General features: G+C 43.8%; 1 non-coding gene across 1 annotated transcript; it reads left to right on the top strand.

Annotated features, from left to right (window-relative positions):
- The first annotated feature begins 4,346 nt into the window (after nucleotides 1–4,346).
- Nucleotides 4,347–4,450, top strand: LOC113842277 (U6 spliceosomal RNA). The gene has a single exon (XR_003494607.1). It is a non-coding gene; the product is annotated as a U6 spliceosomal RNA (small nuclear RNA).
- Nucleotides 4,451–11,771: the final 7,321 nt, after the last annotated feature.

The following is an 11,771-nucleotide window of genomic DNA, read 5'->3' as shown; positions in this document are numbered from 1 at the left end:
ATAATAATAATAATAATAATAATAATAATAATAATAATAATAATAATAATAATAATAATAATACAATGGTGATAATAGTACTACTAATAATAGTATGTACAAACAAGTGATGCACAATGCAGTTGCTCACCACCTGCTGACCGATGCCCAGCCTCACCCCGAGCAGTCCGGCCCCCTCCCCCCGGCTAGCCACCCCTATATATTGTTTAGCATGACGTCAGATGGTATGGAATACCCCTTTGGCTAGTTTGGGTCACCTGTCCTGGGTCTGTCCCCTCCCAGCTCTTACTGCACCCCCAGCCTGCCCGTTGGCAGGACAGAGCAAAAGGCTGAGATGTCCTTGGCTTGGTATAAGCACTGCTCTGCAACAATTAAAACATCGGGGTGTTATCAGCACTCTTCTCATCCTAAGCCAAAACACAGCATTCCACCAGCTACCAAGAAGAAAATTAATTCTGTTCTAACTGAAACCAGGACAGGTACTTAGGACATGGGCTTAGCCAAGGAAAGAAAAAATTGGATCCTGACAGGGTATCTGGGATTTTAGCCCTGTCATCACCCAAAAAGAAGAAGGAAGTGAGGCAACTGCTCGGCCTCTTGGGATGTTGTAGACCCTGGATTGAAGGGTTTAGTGAAAAGGCAAAGTTTTTATATGAAAAATTGACTGGAGAAAAAATTAAGTGGAACGAGGAAGATGAGGAAAAGTTGAGGTTGATCAAGAAAACGTTAATAGAAGCTCCAGTGCTGAGCCTCCCACATTTAGAAAGACCCTTTTATTTATTTGTAAATGTTTCTAACCAAACCGCATATGGAGTACTAACTCAAGAATGGGCAGGAATCAAGAAACCTGTGGGATATTGTTCCAAACTATTAGACCCTGTGAGTAGGGGGTGGCCAGTATGCTTACAGGCAATTGTGGCTACTACCTTACTGATTGAGGAAGCTAGAAAAGTCACTTTTAGGGCACCTCTGAAGATATATACTCCACATAATGTTAGGGGAGTACTCCAGCAAAAGGCTGAAAAATGGTTAACTGATAGTAGGATGCTGAAGTATGAGGCCATCCTGATCGACTCCCCTGATTTAGAACTAAAAGTAACTGCTGCACGGAGTCCTGCACAATTTCTGTATGGGGAACCCCTAACAGAACTACAACATAACTGCATGGAAGTGATTGAACTGCAAACTAAAATCCGACCCGATCTCGAGGAGACAGAATTAGAAACGGGGGGAAAATTATTTATTGATGGATCATCCAAAGTAGTAGATGGAAAAAGAAGATCAGGGTATGCCATCGTAAATGGGGATATGGTCCTAATAGAATCAGGACCACTCAGAGCTGCCTGGTCCGCTCAAGCATGTGAACTTTATGCATTATTACGAGCCCTAGAAGTATTGAAAGGAAAAAGTGGCACTATTTGTGCAGACTCTAAATATGCTTATGGAATAGTCCACACATTTGGGAAAATTTGGGAAGAAAGGGGACTCATAGGCACACAGGGAAAAGGGCTGATTCAACAAACTTTAGTTACTCAAAGATTGCAGGCATTGAGAGGACCTAGGGAGATTGCTGTGGTACATGTCAGAGGACATCAAAAGGGAACTGGCTTCCACATAAGAGGGAATAACCTAGCGGATAGAGAAGCTAGGGAAGCAGCTCTTAGGAAGCATGATGTAGTCCTAACCCCACAAGAAACGGATAACAGAAAAGGGACACAAGAGAAAAAGTATACAGAAGCAGAAATAAAAATTATAAAGACCATAGGAGCAGAACTGAAAGAAGGAAAATGGATTCTGCCTGATGGAAGAGAAATACTGCCAAAGGAACAAACTAGGCGTCTACTTTAAGGCTACACCTACAAACACATTGGGGAACAAAATCATTGAGTGATCAATTTCTAAAATTTTATGGGTGTGTAGGAATATATGAGATAGCCAAACAAACCGTCCAAGGATGCTTAACGTGTCAAAAAGTAAATAAGAAGGTGATTAGGCAAGCACCTGCTGGAGGAAGAAGAATTGCATATCGACCATTTGAGAGAATACAGGTGGACTTTACTGAACTACCAAAGAGACGGCTATAAGAACGGTGGAAAAGGGGTGGACGCGTGCATCGCGAGTAAAGGGACCTGTAACAGGAACCTGGAAGGTTGAGTCTACTCCTGGAGATCTGAAAGTTAAGCTTAAAAGAACTTTAAGTATATCAGGGCATACCTACCCTTTGGATGCTAATTGTATGTATATTAAATCTTGTATTGATTAGAATATTAGCAATCATTGGAAACTCATATAAAGGCCATAATAGAAGGATTTGGGGACCCCAAAGTCCCATAGGGGGAGTGTCACCTCCAGTAGAGATACCCGCAACATCTTGAATTACCTGAAAATTTTAAAATAATAGGTGGGAAAATTTACCTAGATGATTGGTTATCTGCTTTGAATCGAGCCCCCACTAACTCATGGAAAAGTTGAACGCAAATAGAAGAACCATCGGGTGTGTAAGTCTGGACCATTTCCTAAGAAGCATCAGGGAGAGGGCAAGACCGGAGAAGGGACCAGTACTGCAGCTCAAGAAGGTTTACCAAGGGCTGAAACCCCTTAGGGTAATAACCACCGGGTAACATGGCCTTTACTGGACCTCTCCTAATTACATGCTATTGGTCTCAGAATTGTAGTGAATGTATTGTTAACACCCGGAGGGGAAGAATGTAGGAACAAACACTACTATGCCTGTTAAACCTATGCTATGGAAACCAGAGTATGCTCGATGTAATGAAAGCAATAAGATAACCAGTTATGAGCCGAAAGAGGCCCCCTATCAATGGTGGATAGAGGTAAGAGCTAATAATGAAGGAGGGTTAATTGGGAAAAGTACAGTTATTATACACCCTGTGGAATCATGAAATTGAAACACGAGCTAAACATGGGATTCCAACCATTGCTAAAAACTTGTTTATAAAACTTACAGAGAATATTGTGAAAGCATTCTTTTATGGTTAAATTGGCCTTGGCCAAATTCGAAGCCAAGACACAAATTAATGACATTCAAAAGAAGAGGAGGGATTGTTATATATGGAGTGGTAATTCGTGTTGAGAAAATGGTTATTAATAAAGAAGGGGGATATTTGGGAATGTGGCAATGGGGGTCCGAAAGCCTCGAGGTTGGTGATAACATCAGACTCTTAAGGATGAGATCATCAGGAATGGAAAGAGTTTAGAGGAAATAAAGAAGGGTGATTGAGGTGACGCCCTGCCGTCTGGGGTTGCTTGTTTTCCCCTCTGTTAAGGCACGGAAGTTGCTGGGGGGGTTGCTGGTTAGAACTGTTAACATTTATTGTTTAATGTTAAATGATAATAATATTATTAGTGTGGCTTCAAGGGTTAACGAAACACTGGAAAAGCAATCATGCTTTGTTACTTTTGGGAACCTTGTGGTGGGCAGAGCATGTGCAGAAGAAGAGGGAGGCAGTCGAAGCCGCTCCTGCAGTCTGGAACAAAAGGTTGCTAATGGTGATGGGGAAACTGTGAGCCTTTCACCCACAACAACCACCACAAAGAGAATTATAATATGAAGTGGGGATAGGATATCCATATGTATAGGCATAATTGGGTTTCTTGTAAATATGTAACAGCAGTGTCCTATATATATTTGGAAAGTTCGACGGGTGCGTGTGCGTGTTGGTAGAGCATAGACTCCCCGCGCACCCAGCGCTGTTTACTTGCCTTTTATAAATATTCTTTTATGTTACTAAATTCAGAGTTGAGACTTCATTTATAACACCTAGAACTCATATTTCTCATTTTTCCTAGCCCTTGTCAGTGTGCTGCTACAGAAATTTCCCTCCTGCAGGGTACCACACACTAACGTTCCGATTCTGAAAAATTGGGGTGTACTGTCAAGCACTTCCCCATTGTTATAAATGACGATACAGCTCAATCTGAATTTAGTAATGTTATATATGGAGTAGTAATTGGTGTCGAGAAAATGGTTGATGTTAATAAAGAAGGGGGAGATGTGGGAATGTGGCCATGGGGGTTGGAAAGCCCCATGGTTGAGATAACATTAGAGTCTTAACGACGAGGCCATCAGGAATGTAAAAGAGTTTAGAGGGAACAAAGAAGGGTGATTCAGGAGACTCCATGCAGTCTCTGGTTGCTTGTTCTCCAGCTGGTCTCTTGTTCTCCAGCCCTTAAGGCATGGATGTTTCTGGGTGTTTGCTGTTGTTACATTCAAAGTTGTTTGACCAATGAAAAGTTGTTTTGAAAAGAACTGCTGTGGGGAGAAGGGTATAAGAGGGTAAACTGCCCTCAAGAAAAAAAAAAAAAAAGAAGAAAAAAAAAAGAGGCAACACGATGAAGTTACTGTACTGGGTCTGGAACGATACAGAGAAGATTAGCATGGCCCCTGCGCAAGGATGACACGCAAATTCGTGAAGCGTTCCATATTTTTTAGAGAGAGCGGTTGTGGGGTTTAGCTGCCCAGTACGGTAAAACCACCACAGTTACATCAATAAAGAAGCAGGAAAAAGGAGTGAAGAGGAAGAGGCTAGCAGAACGGAGACCAGGACGGGAATAGGCACATAGATCGCCTCATGAAGATAGGTTCGGCCAAACTCAGCAAACTGCTCAGAGAACCTCTTACTGAAAGTTGCTGCAAATAGGCGCACTGGAGTTGGAGACAAGCTCAAGCTGAGAGAAGCGGTCCGGTGCACACAGCTTCCCCTCGCTGGTAAGCAGTTGCGCATTATGGGGAATCATACGTCCTTAGAAACACAGACTGTCCTGGTAACCTAACAGCTCATTCTCCTTATTAACAATCGGACGGTTTATGAGCCTGAAATATGGGACCAAACTGAGGTCAAGGTGTGGGACTCTGCAACTAAAAATGTCAAGGGGTACTCCTCTAGGTACCCCAATAGAATCTATGTATACTCTGTCATCAAATGAACTCCTAAGCGTCTTTTACTTTTTCTAGGTATTTCTGATGTTTCTCTTTCAAATGCCAGGGTGAAGGGTATAGCTAATTGAACAAGTGCACAAGTGCCTCCCCAGTCGGATGGTGGGGTGGACTGTAAGATCTTCCCTCCACCGTACCACCAGAGATCTGCCCTGGGGATCTTAAGTCTTGAGCAGTTTCCCATCAAGTCCTTGGTAGCACAAGGCAAATTCTCCCAGATGCCAGGTAGCACTCACACCCTGCCGTGAGAGGCAAGCTGTATGGTTACCTATAGCTGTAGAGAATGCAGGGGGAGCCCTGATATCCCTATCACGAAAGGAACAGCAAAGAGAGATTTACAGGCCTCATTTCCCCAGGCAGTCTTTTCTTGGTACAATGCAATCATACATCGCATCCCTTGGGAGTCTTTGGTCCACCCCCATGGGAAGGGCACTATCTGGGCAATCGGTCATCCCGAGGCACAAGCATAGCAGTAGCTACGGTTGAGACTCTGGACGGTATATTTGACCCATTCTATCCAGGCATTCACATCCCCATACCTTGTTTGAACTGACACATTTCAGAGGGCCTCCTGTTTTCTCTCCTGTTTTCTCCTTGAGTTTCTCCCTTTCTCTGATGGCAATAGAGGATTGTTTCCATATGGAAACATTCTCAGTCTGGCTGTTGGGTCTCTCCCAGTTATTTGTTCTCTCTGCTCAATTGTCGTTGGGCATTTAAATCTCCACAAGCTAACACCTCACAAGCATCAAATGTGACGGCTTGTGGTACATAACCCTCTGTCACAGTCACCCATATTTTGATGGGGTATCCCGTTTTTGCTATTATCTGGTCATGCCTTTTCCAAGTTGCCAATTGACCGAGGCCTTCTCTGAGGCCTAGAATCACTAAAAACAAAATTAGTCATCGATTTTTCCCTGTCATTATTTTTAAACCTTAGGGTTCTAAATAATTATCGATACAAAGAATAAGATATACACTACTACTATAACAACCCCCCCCCTTGGGAGCACTGCAATTCGCTATAGGTGTGTCATTTCTATCAATCACAAATCACACTCGTTAGTTACCTGTGAAAATAAAAGGTTAGTTTACAATTGTAAGCTTTTATCCTACTCAGAGTCCACTATGAGATTGTTCTCTTTGATTTCAACTTCCAACAAGTCTTTCATAGGAACAGCTTCCCAGGTACTAGCGTTGACGGATGCCTTCACTCGAGTATAGTGAGTCCAACCTTTTCCACAGTTCTTATGTCTGTTTCAGTGGTTAGCAATTGTCCTTCCCATTCAGGCCGGAGTTGACTCTTTCCAGGTCCGAATCAGGACCCGGTTTCCTGGGTGATGGTGGTGAATGGGGAATTCCAAAGGTGGGGTTTGAGCCAACGACCCACAGGTCCTGAGAGATGACAAAGAAGAGGACAACCCCAGAATACAGTTCTTAAGAAAACTCTCTTGTTTTGAATTGTGGTATCTCATCCCTTCTGCCCAGATAGGGCAATCTGAACAGCATCTCATATGGTGAAATTCCTATATCCTTTCTTGGTACTGTTTGAACCTGTAGGAATAAGCATTTTACCCAAGGAAGCTGGGTTTCTAACACTAGTTTAGTTAATTGCTTCTTTAATGTCTGATTCATTCGCTCCACCTTCCCAGAAGAAGAGGGGTGCCAGGGGCTGTGAAAATCCCACTCAATCTCTAAGGCCTGCTTTAACCCTTGCAGTAAAGCTTACACCCATCTAGTCACATGGTCAATTAGGACAAACAAGTAACTCAGTAAAGTCTACCTATATACTTTGTAAAGGTCAAACCCCTGGCTCCTGTCCCCCTCTAGATGGATTACAGAAGACCTTTTTATTTACCTTTTGACATATGGTACATCCTCTACATATGTGCTTCCCTAAAGTGTATATTCCTACACAGACATGCTTTCTTAGCACAACATCACACATTGCTTGCACCTCCCAATGACTCTTCTGATGTAAAACAGTTAATATTTGCCTCATTATCACTTTATTCAGCATTTCTCTCCCATCAGGGAGTATCCATTTTCCTTCAGACTTCATGGCTCCTGATTCCTTAAAAAAAATCTTTCTTTTAAAACTTTTTAGTTCTTTGTTAATTTTCAACAATTCCCTGAATCCTCTCTGCATTTATTCATTTTCCCTCAGACCTTAGATGCCTTAAATACCTGACTTCTCTTTCTCCATATTGTAATTTATTTTTCAATACTCCCAAGCCCTGCTTTCCCAGAAAGTTGAATAGCTTGTTAGTAGCTTTCTTCACAACTCTTTTCTCCAGTCCTGGCAATAGAAAATGATCCACATATTTGTTAACATTAATACCTCCTTGGGAGGTTGTAATTGCTCCAAAATCTTTTTAGAACTTACCCAAATAGATAGGTGGCCCTGTAAACCCCTGAGGTAAACTTGTCCACCTATATTGTTGCTTCCGCCCCCATTTCAGGGTCTTTCCAGTCAGAGGTGAATATACATGTATGTTTGCTGAGAGCACTCCATTAATAACACTGTTATTCCAGTCTAACAATTTACTATTTGAATGCCCAATTTAATCATCAAATCCCTTCCCAACAAGTTAGTCCCTGCCTTGGGTACATACAATAATTACCCAGTGATCATTTTATCCTCTAGTCTCAGCTTGGTATCCCCCAAAGGTGGCACTGTTATCCCAGCCCCTTCTACCCCCATCACTTTTTAGGGTTTCATTAGTGAATTTAATCCCTGATACTTTACAAGTCAGTAATGACCTAGCTGTTCCCCAGTGTATTGGGTTTGATGGCAAGGTTCGGGGGCTGTGAGTGGGGGGGTGGGAAACTGCATGGCAGCCCCTGTGAGAAAAACCCAGAAGCCTCCCCGTGGTAGATAAGGAACAATTTCATCTGGCCCCAAAGGGGCCCCCTGCTGCCCAGAGCCAAGCCATGAGCAACACAGTTGGTGCCTCTGTGAGAGCACATCCACGAAAACAAACAAACAAAGAAAAAAAAAACAAAAACCTGCTGCTCAACAGCAGTTGGGAGAGTGAGGAGTGAGAAACCTCTCTGCACACACCAAAGTCAGTGCAGAAGGAGAGGGAAGAGGTGCTCCAGGAGCTGGAGCCGAAGCCCCCCTGCAGCTGCTGGAGAGGCCCCTGGTGGAGCAGGTTGTTCCCCCCTCCCATCCCCCTCACCGATGCTTGGGAAACTGACCAAACACCACAGCAAATATGCAAATATACCAAAACGTCCAGACTGTTACTTAGATAATGCCTACATCCTCTTTCCCTGCTCATTCAACTTCTAACAGCTCTGTCAAATGCTACATACCACACCTTTAACACCTTCAGTAACATTTTTAACACTTCTTTCTATCTTTCTTTTTACAGCCTGTACTTTCACCACAGTCTCAGTCAAGGGCCAACTTAATTCCATTTCTTTCTCCCTCCAGGATGCTAAAACAACATATCAGTATACCACATTTCATCCCATTTTCCTTCTTTCCTCCTTCTTCCACTCCAGATATTCCTATTCAAAGTGGCCAGACTGGCCACACTTAAAACATCTTATCAAAGCCTGTCCCTGCTAGGACTCAGGCCACAACACAGGCAGCCTTCTTTGCCTGCCATTCCTTCATCTCTCTTCCTCTCCTTTCCATCCTGGCCCTGACTCCTCCTGAAGATTTTCTTCCTCTTTCTCCAACCCTCTGCCTCACTACCCACTGCACTGTCAATACCATTAGTTTCACTCTCTTTTTTTTTTTTTCTTCCCTTCTTATCTCCCCTCTGGACACACACCTCCAGGGCCTCCCGCAGGAGGGTCCCCCAGTGACTGTTCACTACATGCCCCCATCTTCTGAAGCATTTTCTGCGTATCTTGCCAGGCTTTAATCACACAATGAACTTTCAAGAGTCCTTGGGATACCGGGTCCTCAGGAATCATCCCCAAGTACTCTCTCATTCTGACCCCAAGTCTCTCATATGATTTCTGTGTTGCACACTATTATTATTCCAGACAGGAAGAGCAAATGGGTGTTTCTGCTCTGCTAGTATTACCCCTTGTCCTGGAGGATGAGCTCTTTCCCATTCTTGTATAGCAGCTCTCCTGATCATTCCCATTTCTTTCCCTGTAAACAACATACTTATAGACATAATTCCCTCCCCCAAGAGTATAATATGTCAGGTTGTAGGAACTGGTCTAATTGTTCAGCTAGGCTGTTGTGGTCCTCAAATAAAGACTTCCTCTCCTTCTTAAAAGTCCTAACCTCTCTGCTGGTAAGGAGGGGGGGTAGTTCACCTAAGAGGATACACAGTTAGTGTTAATTCTGTTAGTATCAGGGAAGGCAAAATTCTCCATATATCTTCTACCTTGTTCTAATTCTTGCCAGAGCCTAGAGTACAATCCTTCTTTTAGGGACAGTGTTAGTTGCAGTCCCTGTCTCCCTTCCTGGAGTGACTGCTGCTGCCACCGGTGCAATATTAGGATGATAGGGAGCATAACTTGGCTCCTTCTCCGAAAAAGGAATCTTCTTGTTTACACATAAATTTAAAGCCTGAATTTTCATCAGACCCCTATTTTGTCCAAAATACTGCTTTTTCCTTAATTGGTTCTTTTGTCCAGACTGATACACAATATTTAACCTTTTTTTTTTTTTTTTTTCTTTTACAATCCCTCTAATTTTGGGATTATGTTTCCAATTTCTTATCATTCTTCAGGAAGAACTATTGGTAGGCACTCCCCCAGGGATATCTCCCTGTCCCCTGGAACTCATATTTCCCCTTTTTCCTAGCCCTCGCCAGTAGGTTGCTACAGAAATTTCCCTTCTGCAGTGTACCACACACTAATGTTCCAATTCTGGAAAATGGGGGTGTACTGCCAAGCACTTCCCCGTGCAAGGGTTACCGCACACCTATGAGTTTACCAGATTCCCTGGTGTACTTCTAAGTACTTCCCCGTGCAAGGATTACCGTACACCAAATTTCCCTGGTGTACTACCCAGCACTTTCCCATGCGAGGGCTTACCATACACCAAATTTCCTGACACTCTTCACACAGAGTCTCACCCGACCCCCAAGGCAATACTTAATATTTCTTACCTTGGTCTGTGCACAGAGTTACTGGATCAATTCTTAAACCCAGAGTGCCTACCTTCTTCCTTTCCCCACTACTTGCAATGTATTAGATATAGATATAGATTGCAATGGCGGGCGCCCCACAAGCAGGAGAGAGCGCATCTACTACTTCCAAAACACAGTTTATATACATTTTGATGGCAGGACCCTCCCCTGTTTCCCCACTGAGTGGGTAATCCAGGTTCACAATCTATCTGATGCTTCACAAACAATGCATGGCCTTCAGTTGCTGGCCTGTTAAATTTCAAATTTCTTTTGATGTTTTTACTGTAATGTTTCTTCACTTATCTGACTTGACTTAACATTGTGATTGTTACCTAATTGTCCTAAGGTGTCTGGTTGTCTGCATTTTACAAGGTTGCCTGCTAAGCTTTTTTATCACTGTAAGCATATCTCAAGACCACATTCCTTTCCTCTAAACAATGTAACTGCAAAAACAACATTTCTATTCTCACAGTGGATCCTGCCTCTTTAATCAGTCTCAGGCGCTCTGTCAGCAGTCTGCAGAACCTCCAGGGTCCATGCACTCACAGACAAGACATGGCTTTCAGTCGCCGGCCTGTTATAAGTCAAATTTCTTTTGACTTTTATACTCTTTGAGTTGGTAATGTTTCTTACACAGTGATTTCTGCCTTACTGCTCTAAGGATTCTGGTTGTCTGCATTTTACAAGGTCGCCTGCTAAGCTTTCTTATCACTGCAAGCATATCTCAGTACCACATTCCTTCCCTCTAAACAATGTAACTGTGCAAAACCAACATTTTTATTCCCACACTTTCAGCATTAGATACCTGGACATCTAGAAATAAGACATACAATTATTAACACTCCAGTTAGCATCCCTCCTGCAGCTGCAAATATTACCCTGGTAACCTTGTCACAATTCGGAGAGGTCCACTTACCCTTTTCCTGCTTCTTATAGAGTCATTAGCAAGTCCTCCCAGAACTGGGATGCAGCAGTATCCTCGGATTTGCTCGATCTGCTCCCAAGATCACTAGCAGCCACTCCATTGGTCAGCAAATCCCTCTTGACTGCTTTATCCCTCAGCAAATCCCCCTCAACCACTCCATCAGTCAGCCTGTAGTGTACCCTCCTCCTTTACAGGGACTATGCTGCACGCCAGACGTCTCTGCGGTTTACCAGCTGCCCTGGCCACGTGTACGACTTATAGGCCCTTCCTGTACTGTTACACATACTGTTTGGCCACGGTCCAGCAGGTCGTTGTCTGCCTGTGCAGTAAGCTAAGCGGCTGAGGAGCAGACTTCCCTCAGCGTAATGTGCCCGGTGCGTGCTAGGACATCCGTGGCACAGCCACTGCTGTGGGCAGGCAGAGAGCTTCCTGCCTGGCTCGCCTGTGGGTAGTTAGGGTCTGGCGGCCGGAAGATGTCGCGCTGTACGGAAAGGTGGAGCCCCTCCCCTGATGGACAGTAGCGTGTGGTCTGTGATGTAAGCAAGCGGAAGTGACGCTATGGGCCTCGGGTATATAACACCATGTGACTCGACAATAAACACCATTTGCCATCCACCACATTAGTGTCTGTGAGCCGATGGACCGAGCGGCCTGGGGTTGGTCGCCGTGCCGTCCCTGAACCAGGTTGCCACTGCCCCCTGAAGGCAACACTCGCCAAAATGATTCATGGAATAACTACAACTGAAAGCAAATGAGTTATAAAGTAGGTATGTGGTTTATTTTGGCG

This window comes from Anas platyrhynchos, chromosome W (genome assembly GCF_047663525.1).
Source record: "Anas platyrhynchos isolate ZD024472 breed Pekin duck chromosome W, IASCAAS_PekinDuck_T2T, whole genome shotgun sequence".
Classification (NCBI taxonomy): Eukaryota; Metazoa; Chordata; class Aves; order Anseriformes; family Anatidae; genus Anas; species Anas platyrhynchos.
This window is presented reverse-complemented; position numbering and strand designations above follow the sequence as displayed.